The sequence below is a fragment of the Salmo salar genome, chromosome 25 (genome assembly GCF_965601325.2).
Source record: "Salmo salar chromosome 25, fSalSal1, whole genome shotgun sequence".
NCBI lineage: Eukaryota > Metazoa > Chordata > Actinopteri > Salmoniformes > Salmonidae > Salmo > Salmo salar.
Window position 1 is genome coordinate 33,496,538 of NC_138315.1, and position 22,420 is coordinate 33,518,957.

General features: G+C 39.6%; 1 protein-coding gene across 1 annotated transcript in view; it reads right to left on the reverse strand.

Moving 5' to 3' along the window:
- LOC106586619 (F-box-like/WD repeat-containing protein TBL1X) overlaps nt 1-21,146 on the reverse strand; it is a 38,140-nt gene extending 16,994 nt beyond the window's left edge. The window contains exon 1 of the mRNA XM_014174104.3: nt 20,806-21,146. The gene's annotated coding sequence lies outside the window, so the exon portion shown is untranslated. The remainder of the gene's footprint in view (nt 1-20,805) is intronic.
- Nucleotides 21,147-22,420: the final 1,274 nt, after the last annotated feature.

Below are 22,420 nucleotides of genomic sequence, written 5' to 3' on the forward strand. Positions count from 1 at the left end.
GCAACACATATCTTTCAATTATGCTCTGATGTTTAACGTACAAATTCAATCTATCTAGATCTCCTAACAATACTATTTCAAGGGTTAATTTTAGGTCCATGCTTTGCATTTTCAGCCATTCCTGAACCTGAGACCAGAAACAGGCTACCTGAGGGCAATACCTGTCGTGTGTGTAGGTGGCAGGGAAGTCAGACGCAGGAGAAACAAACTTGGTGTAACTGGAGTAGTTTAATAATGTAAAAACAAACTCCAAAACCAAAGTATATAATAAAATAAACATGGGTACAATAACCCGTCGCGCACCAATCCAACAACACGAGCACATAACAACAAACAATCTCTGACAAGAACATGAGGGGAAACAGAGGGTTAAATACACAACATGTAATGAATGGGATTGGAACCAGGTGTGTAGGAAGACAAGACAAAACTGACAATCTGTGTGGCACAGTTGTAAACATCCTGGTCCTCAAATGAAACTGGTATACTTTCCTATTTATGCTATTTTTATTCCCCCGACAGTTTTGATCCTTTATATTGGGCAGACAGACCAGTTCCCTACCTCCTCCCGCTGCCACCTGCCTCCTCCATTTTTGGGGTAATGCTGTAATCAATTGGTTGTCCTCTTGGATGGAGCAGACCTTCCCGTACAATTCTGATAACTCCATGAAGGACATAACTCTACCATTCCAATTTACAATATAATTTTAGAACATAATACCCTTTTGACAATCATAAGAGGTTAAGAATTCCTCAGAGATTAGCAATACATTTGAACTTGATTCTATAACTGACCTTTAGAAAGCTGGATCATGGCCATTGTTACTTTTTGTGCATTCAGCCTAGTCTGAGGGGTAGAACTGGACAAGAGGGACAAACTCAGAATCAAAGTAGAGCCAGTAAGTAAGAAATGCAGGCCTCTAACCTCCATACCACACCACACAGAGCTCAACTGACTCTAAAGAGTTTCCTTTTGGTAGCATAGCAACAACCGACGCAAAATAGACACAGAATAGTGTTGTCCCAATTACCACTGGGCTCTGTGCCAGCCGGGTCGAACATGGTACTCAACATGAATAATGCAAGTGTTCACCTTGGAGTAACAGTGTTGCTTCCGTCCCTCTCCTCGCCAACCTGGGCTTGAACCAGGAACCCTCTGAACACAACAACTGCCTCCCACGATACATCGTTACCTATTGCTCCACAAAAGCAGTGGTCCTTGCAGAGCATGGGAAACAACTACTTCATGGTCTCAGAGCAAGTGACGTCACCGATTGAAACGTTACTAGCGTGCACCGCTAACTAGTTAGCCATTTCACACCGATTACACTGGGATATTCTTTCACATGGACTCTCTCTGGCTTTATTGCACCGCACAGCAGACATGCAGCGCTCAAATTAAATAACCCCCGATATTGGCTGAGTGTGAATGTTCACATGAATTTTCCGCCAACAATCAGAGATGGTGCTATGATTTGGAGCTGGTGTGAAGATCAATCTCACGCTGAGACACATTCTCCTTGTGTGCATTCACACTAACGTTCCATGAATACATAAATCACACCACCACGTTATTGAATGAGAGGCATCGTTTGATTCAGTATCATATGAAACCAAAAACACAATTAATAATCTGATCAATAATTGATTACACATTTTAAAAAATTACAAAAACACCAAAGCTGGAAGCAAGTCCCATTTTCCCTATCTAAGCCTTTGTGTCAGTCTGGGTGGGCTGCAAAACTCAGAGACATCCCTACACACCACTTCTCTTTGGCAGGGCTGGAAGGGAAGTGCTATCGGCATCAAAGCAGCGAGCCATTGCTGCCATCACCACAACAAACAACTGGAAACATAATTACCAGGCGAAGCCCAACGGGTCAGGGGGGGGGCTCAGCACTAATCCATATATCAGATGGGCACATGACGGCATCAACCATTACAAAGCTTCCTGGGCATCTAGGCTTCCCTCGAAACAACACAGCCTATACACTTCTCCCACTTCTGACACAAATGCCTACCTAGGCATTTGCTTTGTGCTGTGGCAACTAGCAAGAGCACTTTAACGTCGTGATCTGTTGAGTGATAAAGGTACGGTGAGGACAAATTGAGTTGGTGGATTGAGAACATTGGTGATATTGACACTGTCTGTAGAGCAATTCCACAGTAACAGAGTGATGCTTAGACTCAGATGTATTACTTTAAAATGTATGCCAAACAAAAACCAATGATTGCAAAGTTAAACAGTGCAGATGCAAAGTTTGGTGACAGAATGACAGCACAAACAGCACAAACTGTCATTCTGTTACCAAATCTTGCATCTGCACTTTTCTTTATTAGGTACGTGTTTTTGTAAAATGTTCTGTGGAAATTGCTAAAAGTAGTCCTTGTGCATAGAGTCCTATGGTTTGTTTAACTTTAATCATTCATTTTTGTTTAACATACATTCTAAAGTGAAAATCTTAGTCTCTGCATCACTCTGTTATCGTGGAATTGCCCTGTACAGTTCGCTTCCACATCAAACACATAGTCTATGCTAGGCTTGGGCGATATATCGTATACCGGGGTATTTTGAAATACTGATGGTATGATTTTCAATACCAAAATGTAGAAGATCAGTATAGCTATAAGAAATCTAAGATGTGTCAAATGAATTATATCCAGCTCAGGGTTCCAGCTTTGCTAACCTGTTAGATAAGGGGCTAAATGTTAATATCAAGCTTCTTTTTTACAGCAGAGACATTCTAGCCTGAGTACCAGTCTCTTTAGCTAACATTCCACTGTTTGCCCTACCTGGTCATTGCCAAAGAGACTGGGCTTTATGACATCTTCAAATATAAATATTCTATCATTAATGATAATGAGGAAAACAGAGGAGTTTATCCTGATTTCGACAAACCTCACAGCTATCCTCCAATCATAACATTTATCCAAATACTGGAACTATCACTTTTTTTCCTCTCCACAGAACACGTTGGTATCCGGTTGCTAACCATTTTTTTTCTTGGTCCAGACGAAACCAGTCTGTCAAATGTTGCTAGCTCATGTCAAAATTCTCAAACTAAATACTACAAGACTAGAGACATTCAATCCTCTCCTGGATCAAGATCCCTGTTGCCTAAATTGTTTTTGTTTTCTAAATAGCGGCCCTTGTGTGCACTTCCGGAAATACTGTATATGCCGGTAAGGTACAGAAAAGGTATGACGGTATGAAAATCTGGATACAGACCAACCCCTACTCTATGCCACAAATGCTATCCGTTAAATATCATAATTCGGATATCAGTTATGATATCATTGGAAGGACATATCTGCCTAATGTAATCTTTCGGTACACATTATAATCTACATCAAAGTGTAGTGCCATTCATCAGACCCATTTCAAATACATTATTTGTCTTGCTCCAAATTGTTTTCCTTGTTTGGGGCATGCATTCACAACAGTCCCAAACAATTGCATTTAGCCTCCAAATAGTATATCCAAGGAGTTGACTGATTGCAGCAGCAGAAAAATGGAAATACTACTGGACAGTTATGAGCTTCCAATTAGTTGTCAGCCCTGTGACTCATTAGGGAAATCATTAGCATGTTTAATGCACAGTAAAGTTGATTCCAGCCATTCACCCGCTGCTACAATGTTTAGGTTTCAACTGAGTGTTATGCCTGAGGCTGTGGTGAAAGTACAACACAATTTTACTGAATGTCCAATTTTCTTTTAGTTGTTATGAACCAAATGACAACTATAGTAGCTGCCTGAGCCATTAGAAATTCATTGGAAAGAGCACCACATCAGGTTGAATGTCCACGTAAGTACAAACACTTATTGCAGAAGGTAAAATGGCTCAACCAAAACGATCTCAGGACTCAAGCCAAAACAGTGTTGCTGTCATGTAAGCATTTCATGAGCATTCCATTTAAAACATAATTTATTGTTACATTCACAATTTTTCCACAAAACACATCCAGTCTTTCCAGCGCAGGCATGGATTAGTTGCTCTAGGATGAAGTTGCCTTTAAACGTTGATCTATGGTCTGATCTTTTTTCCCCTCTCTAACTGTGAGGTTACACATTTGGGGAAGGGTCAACTGATGGTACATAAGCACTCTGTGGCACTACAAACAGAAATGGCTGCCGCTTATTGTAAATTCATACCGTAAAAATATAAACTGCATAACTATTCTCCTATATCTACAGACAGTACAGAAGTACAGACAACCTACAAGCAGGGGAAGCTGTGATAAGTCTTCATGATAAGGTCACCACGGGGGGATGTAATTACAGAGAGAGAAAAAATCAGTCGCAAATGCTGGATTTTTGCTGGATAATCTGGCCTAAAAATAGATGTGGATGGTTTGTGTTTAGAACTCAAGGACAAAGCAGTGTGCTCTCCCAGACTAGAGAAGTCTATTAACATCTAATTATTGGATATAGAGAGGAAAGAGAAAACAACCATGTCCATACACTGCAGAGAAAACGCACAAAACCCTAGCAAATTACAGTACAAATTTATATTTTCTTATTTACATAAGTTTCTAATCATCAACCACAACAAATAGTATTCAATATGAAGATAAACGAAGCATAAAATAACATTTTTAAAATCATGACATAGGCTTTAAGAAGACAACATGCTATCAAAATACCCTGAGACAGTAAAGCTCAGAAAAACTCAACAGCCAGACATTTGTGTATAGGTTTTGAAGGGGATTGATGTAGAAAAACAGGACACACAAAAAAAAGAGTTTTACAAAAACACAGGAAGACATATTCTACCCTAACATGCTGAGGCGGACCCCATTTTCTCCTGTACAGTCACCTCCTGACAGATGTGCAAATATGACCTGGATCAGCAGCCATTTTCTCTTGAACTACTCTTCTGAGTAAAACCTGCCATTGGTTAGACTGACCATTGGGGGAAGGGAGAGAGAGGGGGAAGAAGGGAGGGGAATGGGGAGGATAACTAATGATGCCACAATCAGGTAGCCACAACAACTATTTGTGTATTATTGTCTGCCTTTCTCAAGGACTCACTCAAACGACAGGTGGTGTGGCCTTCCCTGTAGCTCAGTTGGTAGAGCATGGTGTTTGCAACGCCAGGGTTGTGGGTTCGATTCCCACGGGGGGCCAGCACAGGAAAAAAAATGTATGAAATGTATGCATTCACTACTGTAAGTCGCTCTGGATAAGAGCATCTGCTAAATGACTAAAATGTAAATGTAAAAAATGTGTGGGGTGGGAGGGAAACTGTGGGATGGTAGCACTACCATATCTATGGGAAACCACTTTTTCCACGCCTGCCTAGATAGAGGTGATTGACTGACAACAGTTTGAAGATTACACTGTGTTTCTGTAGTTGTAATATTGAAGGGAATATCAAATCCAACAGGATGTAGTAGGTCTACATCAGGGAGTCATTTATTGACTACTACAGTGAATAGCAATATCAAAGCATTATTGCAGCTAGCAGCTTTTCAGCCACTGATCCGGTGACTAACTTTGCCCAAAGTTCTTCTCCGTCCTACACCACATCACACAGGACCAGATAGAATCCATGTACATGCCTCACTTGAACGTTCATGCATATCGAATAGGGATGCACGATATATCAGTGAATATATCGGAATCGGACGATATTAGCTAAAAATGCCAACATCGGTATCGGCCTTCTTTAGACTAGTTGAGTATCTGGAGCATCAGCATTTGTAGGTTAAATTACAGGTGCAAAATGGCCAGAAACAAAGATCTTTCTTCTGAAACTCGTCAAGTCTATTCTTGTTGTGAGAAATGAAGGCTATTCCATGCCAAGAAACTGATGATCTCGTACAATGCTGTGTACTACTCCCGTCACAGAACAGCACAAACTGGCTCTAACCAGAATAGAAAGAGGAGTGGGAGGCCCCAGTGCACAACTGAGCAAGAGGACAAGTACATTAGAGTGTCTAGTTTGAGAAACAGACACCTCTGAAGTTCTCAACTGGCAGCTTCATTAAATAGTATCCACAAAACACCAGTCTCAACGTCAACAGTAAAGAGGCGACTCCGGGATGCTGGCCTTCTAGGCAGAGTTCCTCTGTCCAGTGTCTGTGTTCTTTTGCCCATCTTAATCTTTTATTTTTATTGGCCAATCTGAGATATGGCTTTTTCTTTGCAACTCTGCCTCGAAGGCCAGCATCCCGGAGTCGCCTCTTCACTGTTGACGTTGAGACTGGTGTTGAGGGTACTATTTAATGAAGCTGCCAGTTGAGGACTTGTGAGGTGTCTGTTTCTCGCATGGAATAGCATTAATTTCTCAGAACAAGAACAGACTGATGAGTTTCAGAAGAAAGTTCTTTGTGTCTGGCCATTTTTAGTCTGTAATCTAACCCACAAATGCTGATGCTCCAGATACTCAACTAGTCTAAAGAAGGCTAGTTTTATTGCTTCTTTAATCAGACCAACAGTTTTCAGCTGTGCTAACATAATTGCAAAAGGGTTTTATAATGATCAATTAGCCTTTTAAAATTATAAACTTGGGCTAACACAACACACCATTGGAACACAGGAGTGATGGTTGCTGATAATGGGCCTCTGTACGCCTATGTAGATAATCCATAAAATAAATAATCTGCCATTTCCAGCTACAATTTCTTTTTGCTTTTCTTTCAAAAACAAGGACATTTCTAAGTGAATTCAAACTTTTGAACGGTAGAGTATATAACGTAGGTACATGACGTAATAACGGCACGTAAAATTTTGCGCTACACGTGCAACACAGCATTCCTAACCTAGCCCACACAACATCTGGTGTGAATGGAGCAGTCAACAAGTCGAGCAGTCATTTGAAAGAGTAGGACATTTTCTGCGAGACAACTCAAAAGCGAAATCCATTACAGCCAAAATAATGGAATTCATTGCCCTCGACAATCAACCGTTCTCTGTCGTGGGTGATGTTGGCTTTTCCCGACTGGTCGAGCACCGGTACTCTACCAAGTGCGCTATTTTTCAGATGTTGCCCTACCGGAGTTACACAGTAATAGAGTCAATGCTATTAGCTTCACGACATCCAAACGACGTTCCATAGTATGTGTCTTTGCGTGTCAAAAAAGATACAGTAGCACTGTCAAAGCTGTACAAAAAAAGTCTGCAAACAAGCAAACACCGGCCATGAATGATGTGTTTACAATACCGCGTTGGTAATAAAGCATAATTTGTTCGACTGCAACTTCTGGAACCTGAAAACAACCTGAAAACAATGACCAGTAGAAACTGCAGTCATTTTCATTATTCTTAGCATTGATTTAGGAATCCTTGTGAGTAAGTATTAGCTAGGTTGCCACTTGTTGTTCGCCTATTGAAATTGAACTTGAACTTCATAGCTAGCCAGCTACTTAACCCTGTTGCCCAAAGCTAACGTTATAAACAGCCAGCTAGGTTTATCTGGCTAGTGAGGCTCGACCAGACCGAGTTATGTGTTGTGACCCATCTATGTGAAGCTAGCCACAATAATGATTAGCCACAATAGTGGACTTTGCGGTTAGTCTTGCAGTTAGCATTTATTTTGAAGGCAAACCGCAAATTCCACTATTGTGCCTAATCCTTATTGTGGCTAGCTTTACATAGATGTGTCCGACCACCATTAATCAAATAAGAACCGTCTTATAAATTAGGGATATTTTAGATGATGCCACCTAGCTATATAGTTAGCTAGCTAACTATAGCTACTGAAACAGATGTCATGTTATTTGACGTGTATCTTTTTGGACACGCAAAGACCCAAACGGCGTTCCATAGAAATCCTGGTTGAGAATGAAATAACTGACCAAATGAACAATGAAACAGCACAGCAAGTGAAGGAAAGAAATGGGTTTTGATTATGTTTTACTGGTAATGGGGACATACGTAAATGCTAACAAAATAACTTTTTGGTTATTGTGGTGTGTGTGCGTAACCTTTATTTAACTAGGCAAGTCAGTTAAGACCAAATTCTTATTTACAATGACGGGCCAGACGACTGGGCCAATTGTGCGCCGCCCTATGGGACTCTCAATCACGGCCGGATGTGATACCGCCGGACTCGAACCAGGGACTGTAGTGACGCCTCTTGCACTGAGATGCCTTAGACCGCTGCGTCCGTGTGTGTGTTAACTATTTAACTGTACTAGAATGCTTAAAAGGCCGCAAAGAAATGTTTTATATAGGTATCGGTTCTTTTTTGGAAAGGAAAATATCGGAATCGGCCAAAAATGGCATATAGGTGCATCACTAATATCGACCATTGACATCAATGCAGCATGTATGTTAAACATGGAGTTTGGCCTACATTTTTATTATCATTATATAATTCACAAATGACTTGACAAAATGGCAAATAACATGGGAGCCAGTTGTCTCAAGTGTTATGTACATTGTTGCCAGCCAATCAGATGGATGGATACATCTACCGCCATATCCTGGAGTCATCTATAACCTTTATTCTAGGGTTCACTGGAAAATACATGGGATAGAGACAGATACTGCTTTCACATAGGATTTACAGTATTTTGTCTGTAAAAACCCCATTATTGCCTGCATATGCCTTTTATACATCCCCTGTGCATGCTGGCGACAAGTGGTAGTAGCGGTGTGCAGATGTGGGTGTGCGTCTATTTTAATAAATTCATTGAATATATACCATAAAAAGAAATCCATTATTAATTTGTATAGGCAGGTACTAAGAAACATTATAAGACTAATAAACAATGGCATATGTTGAGTTTAATTATGTTACGTCCAAATGAATGAAATCAATAGTTCATTAAACAGACAAGACACACACACACCCCCGTCCATCACAGTCAACACACACACACACACCACACACACACACACACACACATATATATATATTTTTTAATTTTATTTCACCTTTATTTAACCAGGTAAGCTAGTTGAGAACAAGTTCTCATTTACAACTGCGACCTGGCCAAGATAAAGCTAACCAGTGCAACAGAAACAACACAAAGTTGCACATGGAATAAACAAGCGTACAGTCAATAACACAACAGAAAAAAAGAAAGTCTATATACAGTGTGCAAATGGCATGAGGAGGTAAGGCAATAAATAGGCCATAGTAGCAAAGTAATTACAATTTAGCAGATTAACACTGGAGTGATAGATGTGCAGATGATATTTTTTTAAGTAAGAATATAATAAGAATAAAATACAAATAATATTTTTCCCACCCAACTTGTGTCACAGGATTGTGAGGAACCACTGTGCTATAAAAAAGGTGATATTTTGAAACAGAGCCCAAGCCCATGCTTTTTTGATCCGCGTTTCATCTCTTTCTTACCCTCACTCCACTTCATTAGGGAGCAGACGTAGTGTCTTACATTGAGAGTATCTTCATGACACAGATAGAAAATAATAGAAATCCTGTTGTCAAAGCATGTGTCTCGTGTTAGTATCTCCACGAGTTACCTATACACGATCGAGGAAAGCAAGAGGCCTACACCTGATTTACATGCTGACCAGACTGGACACGTCGCGTTGCAAAATACATTTTGAAATCCATGTTATTCAATTATTGCATCCACACTGCTCGCGTGCGCCAACGAGCGTCTGCGTTGCCAAGGGCTAAAATAGAACTCCTTTCTATTTCTGATGCAGATCGCGCTGCAAGTCCTGCCTCTCCCATCTCCTCATTGGTTTATAGAAGCAGGTACCCACGTGCCATCTCCTCACTGGTTATACCCACGTGGGTGATTGAAAGACGAAATGTTTTGCCGGTTGTCGTGGTAATACTATGAAAGTGTAGATGCCAATCACCATATAAGTTCAAAGATGAAAAAGCCTGGAAGGAGGAGAGATGACTAGAAACGATTTGGTTGGCCATTTTATGTGTGGATTAATAACTCATTTGTTTGTTTTCTCATCTATCACTGATCAGAAACATTTAGCATGCAATAATGTAGCCTAACACGTAACCCAAACCAGCTGCGCACGTGCGCAATCGTGCGCTATCGTGCATAAATTTATTTTGTCCCCCTACACCAAACGCGATCACAACACGCAGGTTAAAATATCAAAACAAACTCTGAACCAATGACATTAATTTGGGGACAGGTCGAAAAGCATTAAACATGTATGGCAATTTAGCTATTTAGCTAGCTAATTTGTCCTGGGATATAAACATTGAGTTGTTATTTTACCTGAAATGCACAAGGTCTTCTACTCCGACAATTAATCCACACATAAAACGGTCAACCGAATCGTTTCTAGTCATCTCTCTTCCTTCCAGGCCTTTTCTTCTCTTGACTTTAAATTGCGATTGGCAACTTTCATAAATTAGGTGCATTACCGCCACCAACCTTGTTTGTCTTTCAGTCACCCACGTGGGTATAACCAATGAGGAAATGGCACGTGGGTACCTGCTTCTATAAACCAATGAGGAGATGGGAGAGGCAGGACTTGCAGCGCGATCTGCATCAGATCACATCAGCGAGAGCAGTGTGGGTGCAATAACTGAATAATATAGATTTCTACATTTATTTTTGCTGAAGACAAAGTAGAACCCAATATTTCTTAGACTCTTCAAGTTAAAGATTCAATGTATGATGACTTGGCTATATAATAACAGCCAACCATACCATCCAGGCTACTGTATATCACAAGCTTAAACTATTTCATAGCATGTAAATCCATGCATGCAGATATGACAACAGAAGAAATTAGCATATAGCCATGCAGTGATTCATGCCCCCAAACATTCAAAAGAGAAGGAGCGGTCTGACAGAACCAGTGAGGGCCTATTGTTCTACAGTACACGTACACGTTTCCATGATTCTAGTGATTGACAGAAACCTCAGTCCATGAGTAGGCTATTGATTGTACGGCGCAATAGCTTGATTTCATTATCTCTATATTTACAAATACTGATTAAAATTGGCAGACTGATTAAGACAATAGAAATTTTAAATGTAAAGCATTTTCAACCATGAAAACTGTCACCAATATAATTCAGTGCCTCTTGGGCTATTCCACGGTAACAAACTGATGCTGAGATTCAAATTTTCACTTTAAAATGTATGTCAAGCAAAATGATTGCAAAGTTAAGCTAGCTACTTAGCAAGTTAGAAAACTAAATTCATAGCTGGAGCCATGAGCTGGAGATAATTATCTAAGATGTGCATAATAAATTAAACTTAGTAGACTTAGGGTGCCAAATAGGTATTGAAAAATCATAGCATTGGTATTTCAAAATACCCCTGTATGTATGCATGCATGCATGTATGCATGTATGTATGTATGTATGTATGTATGTATGTATGTATGTATGTATGTATGTATGTATGTATGTATGTATGTATGTATGTATGTATGTATGTATGTATGTATGTATGTATGTATGTATGTATGTATGTATGTATGTATGTATGTATGTATGTACAGTGGGGCAAAAAAGTATTTAGTCAGCCACCAATTGTGCAAATTCTCCCACTTAAAAAGATGAGAGAGGCCTGTAATTTTCATCATAGGTACACTTCAACTATGACAGACAAAATGAGAAAAAAAATCCAGAAAATCACATTGTAGGATTTTTTATGAATTTATTTGCAAATTATGGTGGAAAATAAGTATTTGGTGAATAACAAAAGTTTCTCAATACTTTGTTATATACCCTTTGTTGGCAATGACACAGGTCAAACGTTTTCTGTAAGTCTTCACAAGGTTTTCACACACTGTTGCTGGTATTTTGGCCCATTCCTCCATGCAGATCTCCTCTAGAGCAGTGATGTTTTGGGGCTGTCGCTGGGCAACACGGACTTTCAACTCCCTCCAAAGATTTTCTATGGGGTTGAGATCTGGAGACTGGCTAGGCCACTCCAGGACCTTGCTCCCACAGTTGATTTCTTCAAACCAAGCTGCTTACCTATTGCAGATTCAGTCTTCCCAGCCTGGTGCAGGTCTACAATTTTGTTTCTGGTGTCCTTTGACAGCTCTTTGGTCTTGGCCATAGTGGAGTTTGGAGTGTGACTGTTTGAGGTTGTGGACAGGTGTCTTTTATACTGATAACAAGTTCAAACAGGTGCCATTAATGCAGGTAACGAGTGGAGGACAGAGGAGCCTCTTAAAGAAGAAGTTACAGGTCTGTGAGAGCCAGAAATCTTGCTTGTTTGTAGGTGACCAAATACTTATTTTCCACCATAATTTGCAAATAAATTCATAAAAATCCTACAATGTGATTTTCTGGATTTTTTTTCTCATTTTGTCTGTCATAGTTGACGTGTACCTATGATGAAAATGACAGGCCTCTCTCATCTTTCTAAGTGGGAGAACTTGCACAATTGGTGGCTGACTAAATACTTTTTTGCCCCACTGTATAAACTTCCGACTTCAACTGTACACACACACACACATATATACATATATATACTTCTGACCCACTGGGAATGTGATGAAAGAAATAAAAGCTGAAATAAATCATTCTCTCTACTATTATTCTGACATTTCTTTTTCTTAAAATAAAGTGGTGATCCTAAAACAGGGAATTTTTACTTGGATTAAATGTCAGGAATTGTGAAAAACTGAGTTTAAATGTATTTGGCTAAGGTGTATGTAAACTTCCGACTTCAACTGTGTATACACACACACACACACACACACACACACACACACACACACACACACACACATGTATATGTGTGTGTACAGTTGAAGTCGGAAGTTTACATACACCTTGGCCAAATACATTTAAACTCAGTTTTTCACAATTCCTGACATTTAATCCAAGTAAACATTCCCTGTCTAATTGAGTGTGTGTATCACCACTTTATTTTAAGAAAAATAAATATCAGAATAATAGTAGAGAGAATGATTTATTTCAGCTTTTATTTCTTTCATCACATTCCCAGTGGGTCAGAAGTTTACATACACTCAATTAGTAATTAGTAGCATTGCTGTTAAATTGTTTGACTTGGGTCAAACGTTTTGGGTAGCCTTCCACAAGCTTCCCACAATAAGCTGGGTAAATTTTGGCCCATTCCTCCTGAAAGAGCTGGTATAACTTAGTCAGGTTTGTAGGCATCCTTGCTCGCACACGCTTTGTGATGGCCACTCCAATAGCTTGACTTTGTTGTCCTTAAGCCAGTTTGCGACAACTTTGGAAGTATGCTTGGGGTCATTGTCCATTTGGAAGACCCATTTGCGACCAAGCTTTAACTTCCTGACTGATGTCTTGAGATGTTGCTTCAATATATCCACATCATTTTCCTCCCTCATGATGCCATCTATTTTGTGAAGTGCACCAGTCCCTCCTGCAGCAAAGCACCCCCACAAAATGATGCTGCTACCCCCGTGCTTCACGGTTGGGATGGTGTTCTTCGGCTTGCAAGCATCCCCCTTTTTCCTCCAAACATAACGGTGGTCATTATGGCCAAACAGTTCTATTTTTGTTCCATCAGACTAGAGGACATTTCTCCAAAAGTACGATCTTTGTCCCCATGTGCAGTTGCAAACCATAGTCTGGCTTTTTTTATGGTGGTGTTGAGCAGTGGCTTCTTCCTTGCTGAGCGGCCTTTCAGGTTATGTCGATATAGGACTCGTTTTACTGTGCATACACATACTTTTGTACCTGTTTCCTCACAAGGTCATTTGCTGTTGTTCTGGGATTGATTTGCACTTTTCGCACCAAAGTACGTTCATCTCTAGGAGACAGAACGCATCTCCTTTCTGAGCGGTATGACGGCTGCGTGGTCCCATGGTGTTTATACTTGCGTACTATTGTTTGTACAGATAAACGTGGTACCTTCAGACATTTGGAAATTGCTCCCAAGGATGAACCAGACTTGTGGAGGTCAACAATTGTTTTCCTGAGGTCTTGGCTGATTTCTTTTGATTTTCCCATGATGTCAAGCAAAGAGGCACTGAGTTTGAAGGTAAGCCTTGAAATACATCCACAGGTACTCCTCCAATTGACTCAAACGATGTCAATTAGCCTATCAGAAGCTTCTAAAGCCATGAAATCATTTTCTGGAATTTTCCAAGCTGTTTAAAGGCACAGTCAACTTAGTGTGTGGCTCAGTTGGTAGAGCATGGTGTTTGCAACGCCAGCATGGTGTGTGCAACGCCAGGGGTGTGGGTTCGATTCCCACGGGGGGCCAGTACAAAAAAGAAATGTATGCACTCACTACTGTAAGTCGCTCTGGATAAGAGCGTCAGCTAAATGATTATAATGTATAATAATGTACTATGACTAGGGTGGCTGGAGTCTTCTGACTCACTGGAATTGTGATACAGTGAATTATAAGTGAAATAATCTGTCTGTAAACAATTGTTGGAAAAATTACTTTTGTCATGTACAAAGTAGATGTCCTAACCGACTTGCCAAAACTATAGTTTGTTAACAAGAAAGTTGTGGAGTGGTTGAAAAACGAGATTTAATGACTCCAACCTAAGTGTATGTAAACTTCCGACTTCAAGTGTGTGTGTGTGTGTGTGTGTGTGTGTGTGTGTGTGTGTGTGTGTGTGTGTGTGTGTGTGTGTGTGGTGTACCGACAGAGCCTAATACAAGCAGAAGTCTGCATTACTTGTCACAGTGTTAGTCAACCTCTTAGAACCTCCAGACTGTGGTATTACTATGAGAGCGTATAGGTGAGTGTTTCAAATTACAAACGGTAGGAAATGGCAGAGATAAAGGCTAACCAAGGCAGACATGAAACTTAAATGGCTCCTACACGTTGGTTTGGTATCCATTCCAGAGCTGTGTTCTAAGAGCCAATATTCAAGGACAGGGTTATCCTGGAAACCAGAACAGCGAGAGGCCATGGTCAAGGCTGCACACCAGACCAGACAGATGGCCCATACAAACATAATGAGAGCAGCAGAAATCTTTACAACTACCACCATTAATTATTAACTTCAGTGTTATTTTCCTTTAACTGCCGTGACCGTATGTCCCATTTCTAGAAAACAATATACTGTTTCAACTTTGGTTAACAATACGATAAAATCACAATACTTACATGCTGACTGCGTGTGTGCGCATGTTGATTTTGTCTATCCCCACCAGACGCGATCATGACACACAGATTAAAATTCCAAAACCAACTGTGAATCAATTTATATTCATTTTGGGGCAAGTCGAAACATACATGAAACATTCTTGGACATTTAGCTAGCTAGCTTGTCCTGGGAGATGAACATTGGGTTGTTATTTTATCTGACATGCATATGGTCCTCTTTTTAGTTGGTTCTTTGTAGAAATTTAAACCGGCGTCATACAAAACGTGTGTTTCTCTACTCCGACAATTAATCCACAGATATAAAGGGAAACGTAGTTCGTTTTTAAGTTAATTATCTGCTATTAATCTTGCCTCGTTTGTCTTTCAAGCATCCACGTGGGTTTGTATCTTCCTGATATCCAATATGGAGGGGACTTGCAGCGCAGCGCGTTGAGTGTTTCAAATAGAACTAAGTCCTATTTTAGCACTTGGCTACGGGGACGCTTATTCACGCAAGCTGTGTGGGTGAAATTACAGAATACATGTAAGTCTACGCAACGCGGCCGGTGTGGTTTGCGTGTTGGGTGCCGATACAATATACATTGCAATTCTCACGATTCTGTATGTATTGCGATTCTATACTGGATCGTTCCACATCAGAAAGCACAAGAAAGAGGATTTCGACACACACCATCTCGGGTTGTTCTGAAATCGTTTCAATAAATATAGTACCCAACTTCCGATTTGAACCAAACTTCTTCATACCAATGAGCAAGAAGAAGGAATCCCCCCAAAAAGGTCAAAAGCCACCCACAGCACCGCCACATCCCATGCCAAAACATGGTACTTTCACACTACTTTATGGTAAATAATGCAAGTGACTTCAATTACTAATTTCTCTGAACGGGGCAAAAAAACGAATCACCAGATTCACAGGTAATACATTACATAATATGGAAAAACAATACTACAAGCCACGGCTTCATTCCACTTGTCAAACATAGAGAACTGATACTGTATACTAGTTGTTGGGGTGCGATTGGCATGGGGAAGTGGGGGATTCCTCATCTCTTACTCATTGGTAGGAAAAAGTTTGGTCTAAATCAGATGTTGGGTACTATATGTATTGGATATTATCTGAATCCTATATATTTACATGGCCAATTTGGGTGAAATCAATTAGCATAATTTCTCAGATGAAATACAATTTCAACAAAATGTTTCAGGTATGCCAATCTAACCTGTGCATGAGAAAATGAGTTATCATCAGTCATGGAAATAAAAGTGCTGAAAACACGTTGGTTCACTATTAAAAAATAATATTGAGGCCAAGCTATAAGATGAAAAATACAGGCGTTTTGGCACAGGTAAAACTGACTATCGCTAGCAAAAAATACAAATATATATATATTCTTTTAACAAATTGATAATTGGAGTCATATTAATATTGTCCAAAAATAACATTGCGATATGCAACTGTATCGATTGTTTTCCCCACTAGTAGCCATGCCAAACAGCTGACTTACAGTAGGCTAATGATTTAACGGTAAGTATTCACAACAAACTAATTATTCTCAGGAAAACAATACAGCAACAGAACTCCAGAGAAGGGACGCAGGTTTTCTTTGTCACACAAAAAAAAAACTTCACAACTCATTGGGGACAATACAATGTCACACAAATTCCTTTCTGATGATGTATCATGGGTTCACAGTAAATGCTCCCCAATTACACTCTGATATTGTGAAATCATACATGGAAAAAATTGGCAGGTCATCAGATAAATCTACATTATTTTCTACAAATACTATTTTTGTTTTTTTATAACTTTCAATAAACAGTAGGCCTATGGGTTTAAAGCGGAATGTGTATTCTATTCCCCTGTACTTCCCTCAATTAGAATCTCTCGCCATCCTTTTTATGACACGTCACAAACCTGACACGTATATGACACCACTATCTCCTGGGTTACACAATTCATAGGATAGCTTATTAGATATGCCTCAATTACTTTTGTGCTTTACCAGGAGCAGAATGGGGTCTGTCTGGAATCTATAGCATTCAAACAAGGGCACTAGCAATCATTACAGTTCAGGTCTGAGAATAGAGATTGATTCGCAGCTGCAGCGAGCAGTTGCCGTAACAACATGTACATTGAGGTTTTTGCTGTGGCCTCCAGTACACTCTCGACAGGCCTCCAACTTGTCTTTACATGTATGGCATAAACACAAACAAAGTCATGAGGGTACAGCCAGACACAACAACAAACACATCCATCCCAGATCCCAAATAAATGGATGTAGTCTTGAACAAGGCTGTAATACCATCAATGGGTGTTATTTCTGAGTAAAATATTGGCTGGTGGCCCATGTGAACCGTAAGCCCCTCTTGCCTGCCATGCCTCCTCCCATGTTCTATTAGAAATAAATATTGCTGCATAAATATTTGAACAAATGCAGAGTTCGAGAGCGGTTGTCACATGGGGTTTCTGTATCTGGGACTAACTTCAGGTACTGCTAGTGAATGGGAATTGAAGCACTGCTGTGAACAAATGGGAGTTCCACACAAAATGCCCTCTATTGAAAGATCTCATCTCCTGCACAAAGGGGTAACTTTCACAAATGTATCTAAATAACAAAATGTATAACCAAATGAAACAACAAACTACTGAGTGAAGGAGAACATCTAAATGACCATGAGCCTACAGTGGAACATTGGAGACTGGTAGGGTTGTGTTATTGGTTCATGGAGGGAAATAGGTTACCTTTTCTGTTTTACGCTACTTTCTTTTTTCAGGCAATGAATGTTTTTGTTGTATGTAAAACATGTCTATTTGAAAAATGAAAACTAATATTAAAAAAAGACTACAACCTGACTGAGGGCAAAGAGTCCATCTGAAAGAGCGGTAGATAGCCTAGCGGTTAGAGCATTGGTCCAGTGAAAGGTCGCTGGCTCCAATACCCGAGCTGACAAGGTAAAAAAAAAAGTTATAATAAAAATTGGCCGATGTGCCCTTAACCCTAAATTGCCCCAGGGGCGCCGTACTACTATGGCTATGGGTTGGCAACCCTGTTCCTGGAGTGCCTAAGGTACTGCAGGATTTTGTTCCATCTAGGCCGGCCCTAAACAAGGGGTGCATTCAGTTTGCTTGAACGTTTGCTACATTGCTGAACGTTTTTACTGAATGACATGTTTTCCCAAAACATTCTTGAACGGACTTTGAGATATGTTTACTCCGTTCACTGGGCGTGCCAGGGTGTGGCTTGACGCAACGAGTGACATATTTAAAGGGCAGCGATGCATTCTGAACCCACAACCCAACCCTTCTCCATTTTTCAACTGGTCATTTAGTACAGTACCACTTCCATTCAATTACGTTTTTATGTACTGAAAGCAGCCCTGACCAACTGAGCTAATTGATCAGTTCAGTGATTGCCTAAATTCAACACACCCGGTCTTCCAGGTCAGTTAAATCAAAAACAGGACCATGACCAGGGTTGCCAACCCCTGCTGTAAAACAACCTGTTTCACTACAGCTATCCAGTGTATGTGACCAAATTATTTTAAGTTGGCTGTTGTATACGTCATTCTAGTCACAATTAGCGCACTTTAGCAACAACCATCCAGGCATTTCTAACCTGAACACACAACGTCACCATTCACCACTAAAGCCAAAGGACAAATCAGATCACTGAACCTTCAATAGACATACAAACACATGGCCAACAATATTATTCATCTAGGCCCCCTAGAAAGCTGAGACATTCAAGTGTAAACAATCTGGGTCTTCTGAAACACTGCTCATCGGGAAAAAAACAACTATATAATCTCCCAGAACATAATGTTCACTAAGACATAAACCAATTCAAAGTCTTGACAATATCATTGCAGGTTTTCCCAAACTCGGTCCTCGGGACCCTAAGGGATACATGTTTGGGTTTTTGCCCTAGCACTACACAGCTGACTCAAATAATCAACTAATCATTAAGCGTTGACTCAACGTGCACCCCTTAGGATCCCGACGACCGAGCTTGGGAAACGCTGCATTAAGGCTTTGCGTTGCTGTTACCACCGATACTGCTCCATCTCCAAAATGGGGCCAAGGTTCACAGTCATACCTTCCACAAATGGAAAAGCCTTGTCATCCAGGAGCAGCAATTAAGTTATAATAAACCCCCATTGTTCTTTTAATAGATGGCACTAAACCAGTTGTTCTTATGACTCATTTGGTTTCACTCTACAACCAAACCAGTGGACACAGGCAAGACAAGCTCCAGTTTTTGTTGGTATTCTAGGCCTTTATTAGTTCAGATTCCTTGGTAATGGAGGATCATCATAAGAGTTAGAATACGATAATTTAAGTGTCACTGTACTGGTAAACTCATGCCATACATTGAAGAATGTTGGTGGGTGTTGTCAAGTTTTATATGACTGCACATTATCCCATAAAATGTAAGTGTGAGGATGGAAATGACTTTATGTTAACATAGAGCCTAAATAGTCTTTACAGCGCTGTGTTCTGTGTCTAACGTAAGGACCTAGATACCATCAGATCACCAGGTGATAGAGGTGGTGCCATCCCACTGGGCACAGACATCAGTTAAATGTCTATTTTGTATTTACATTTGGTTGAGTTGTCAACTAACATGAATTCAACCAAAAAATGTAACCATGATATTGGATTAAGGTTAAAAGTTGGGTGAAAAAAAGTACTTTTTGCAAATCCAATCAGAGTTCAAGAGCAGCGGGTAGCCTAGTGGTTAAAGCGTTGGGCCAGTAACTGAAAGGTTACTGGATCAAATCCTGAACTGACAAGGTAAAAATCTGTCGTTCTGCCTCTGAACAAGGCAGTTAACCCACTGTACCCCGGTAGACCTTCATTGTAAATAAGAATTTGTTCTTAACTGACTTGCGTAGTAAAAGGTCAAATCTTTTTTTTTTTAAACAATTCCAAGCTGATTAAACGTGGAATTATTTTAAAATAATTATGGTGTGGAAACAACGTTGAGTCAATCGGTTTTTTCCCAGTGGGATAGGCCTAGGCTACATTCCATGTGATGATGCCTCTTCTAAACCTCAAGCCTCCCAGTGACCTATCCACAAGCTTCGCCAATACCATTCAGTATATCCATTCTCGAAAGACTCCTCCAATTTCATGTGTAAACACAAGGAAATACACAAACTCTAAAATCTAATGCCCAATTAACATTTTAACTAATTTATTGAATGGGCTGGAGGGTGAATGTTGCTTTTATACATGGGCTAAACGTCACCATTTTGACTGATACTGTAACAAGAAGTAACCCTGGCAGCAGGTTACTATGAAACCAATGTCTGTCTGACTGGTGGTGCAGTTGACTCTACTTCCCCTCCCCCACTCATGCGCTTCCGAACTATCAGCATGAGCAATGCCTTTTAAATGTGGCCAATATTACAGTTTATTATTAAGTTTGAGTATGTTAAGTTGCATCATACGTTTTCTTTTTCATTTACTCTTTAATCTAAAAATCAGGGTTATAACTCAGCAGGGAAACACAATAACTGCCACAAGAAGTTACTACATTTGATGTATTGCAGCTCAACAAAATGTGTAATTTATGTCAAAATATACAATAATTAAAGTACTATGTTAAAAAAAAAGGCAACGTTTATATTAGACTACTAACAATTAAAAAATCGAAATGTTCCTTTGGAAGACATTTCTACACATGTAGAGTGTGATCCAGTAAACGTGTCATAATAAACAGTGTTACTCAGTTCAGCAAGTATTAACATGCAACAATGTATAATTCATGGAAGTACTATGTTACTATTAATGAAACTTGAACAAAAGTTCTAACTTACCTTTCTCAGAGTGAGCTCGTGGTGTTGCCGCCACCTCTTCCACTTCCACAAGGAGATCCTGCAACTCAATAAGCAAGGGACGACTTTCCTCCCATTTTGCTTATCATACTTCAAGTTCTGTCCACCGCTGCTATCTCTAACTGCGTTCCGAAGGTAACAGAGATGGGCTAAAATATATATTCCTGGCAAATGATTGTGTGGCATGTAAAGTTTAAAGAAGCGCGAGGTCTAAAGCTGGGGATGTATGCAATTGAGTTTTCAGCGTTTCTGAAAATAGAACGTCAAGAGACAGCAGCAAGCACTCATCGGCATAGAGAAAGAGGGCTGAGAGAGCGAGAGATAGACTGTCGTGACCTACAATGAAAAAATCAGCACCTGACCTTGAACCTGCTTATTCAAAACATAAAAATCCTTCCAGTAGCCTAAATGGTAACGAAATAACATGATGTTATTTTGCCTACAAGCCATGTTCTTTATAGATGAAAATTTAGAATTTGACCTCTTTTCAATGATTTCCTCTATTGTGCCATTTACAAATTATGGTTATTAGCCCTTATTGCCTCAAGTTAATTTCTTGTACATAATTGCATGTGCATATGTGGTCTCAGAACATGGCCACTGCAAACTTCAACCAAAGAGCATTGTAGCTATAGTCATGTATTGTCTTTGGTAGCCTACTTGTCATTTTTACATTGTATTTTGCCATTTTAAAATACAAATATAAATTCAGTGATGATAACAATGATTATTGATTAATGTCATTGCAACACCTACAAAACATATTGTGTGATAAATTTTTTTAAGTAGGCCTATGTATTACTTTATATGGTAAAATATTATTGTTTGATTAAACATCTACATCAATCAAGGATAAACTACACTGTAATCCCAAAATATATATTTGAAGTGAATCGGAGTCAAAGTTTGAAGAATTGCAATAAACTATAATCTTAGCTTTGTTAGAAAATGACTAATGTTTCTAATGCACAAAGGCCAAAGACCTTGGGTGGTTGGATCTGGTAAAAGGGCTACGGTAGTAATCTTCACATGATGCAACCCTACATTGTATCTGGCCTCTGAGTTGATTCCCCTCCCCCACTGATCTGTATTTTTCGCCTGTTGGGTCACATAGTGGTTGATTAATTCTCCTTTCGCATTGCTCAGTCATTCAGATTTGGAAAGTAAATAACAAGTTGACATCGTTACTGCTCTACATTCGTGTGACACATTCCTTTGGTTACCGTATGAGCGTGAATATTTGCGCACAAATGACTAAAGAATTATGCAATTCATCATCATACAGTAGGTCAGAGTACCATGCACACGTTTGAAAAAGATAGCAATGGAGTCATACCTATGTAATAACATTGTTATTAACACTTATTACATAGTATTGCATAGTACTTTAGTAATCACTGTTACCGTTTCCACATTTTATTTCACAAATGATAGTGATACCGACTGTACTACTACTGTAGCCAAGTAAAATGTGGATTCTGAACTGCCAAATGTGACTGTATATCAAAAGCATCACTCATAGTCAAAATTGAATTTAAATATAATTTAGATAAATTAAGATGTAACTGTGACAGTAAAACCATCCAAATACATTATA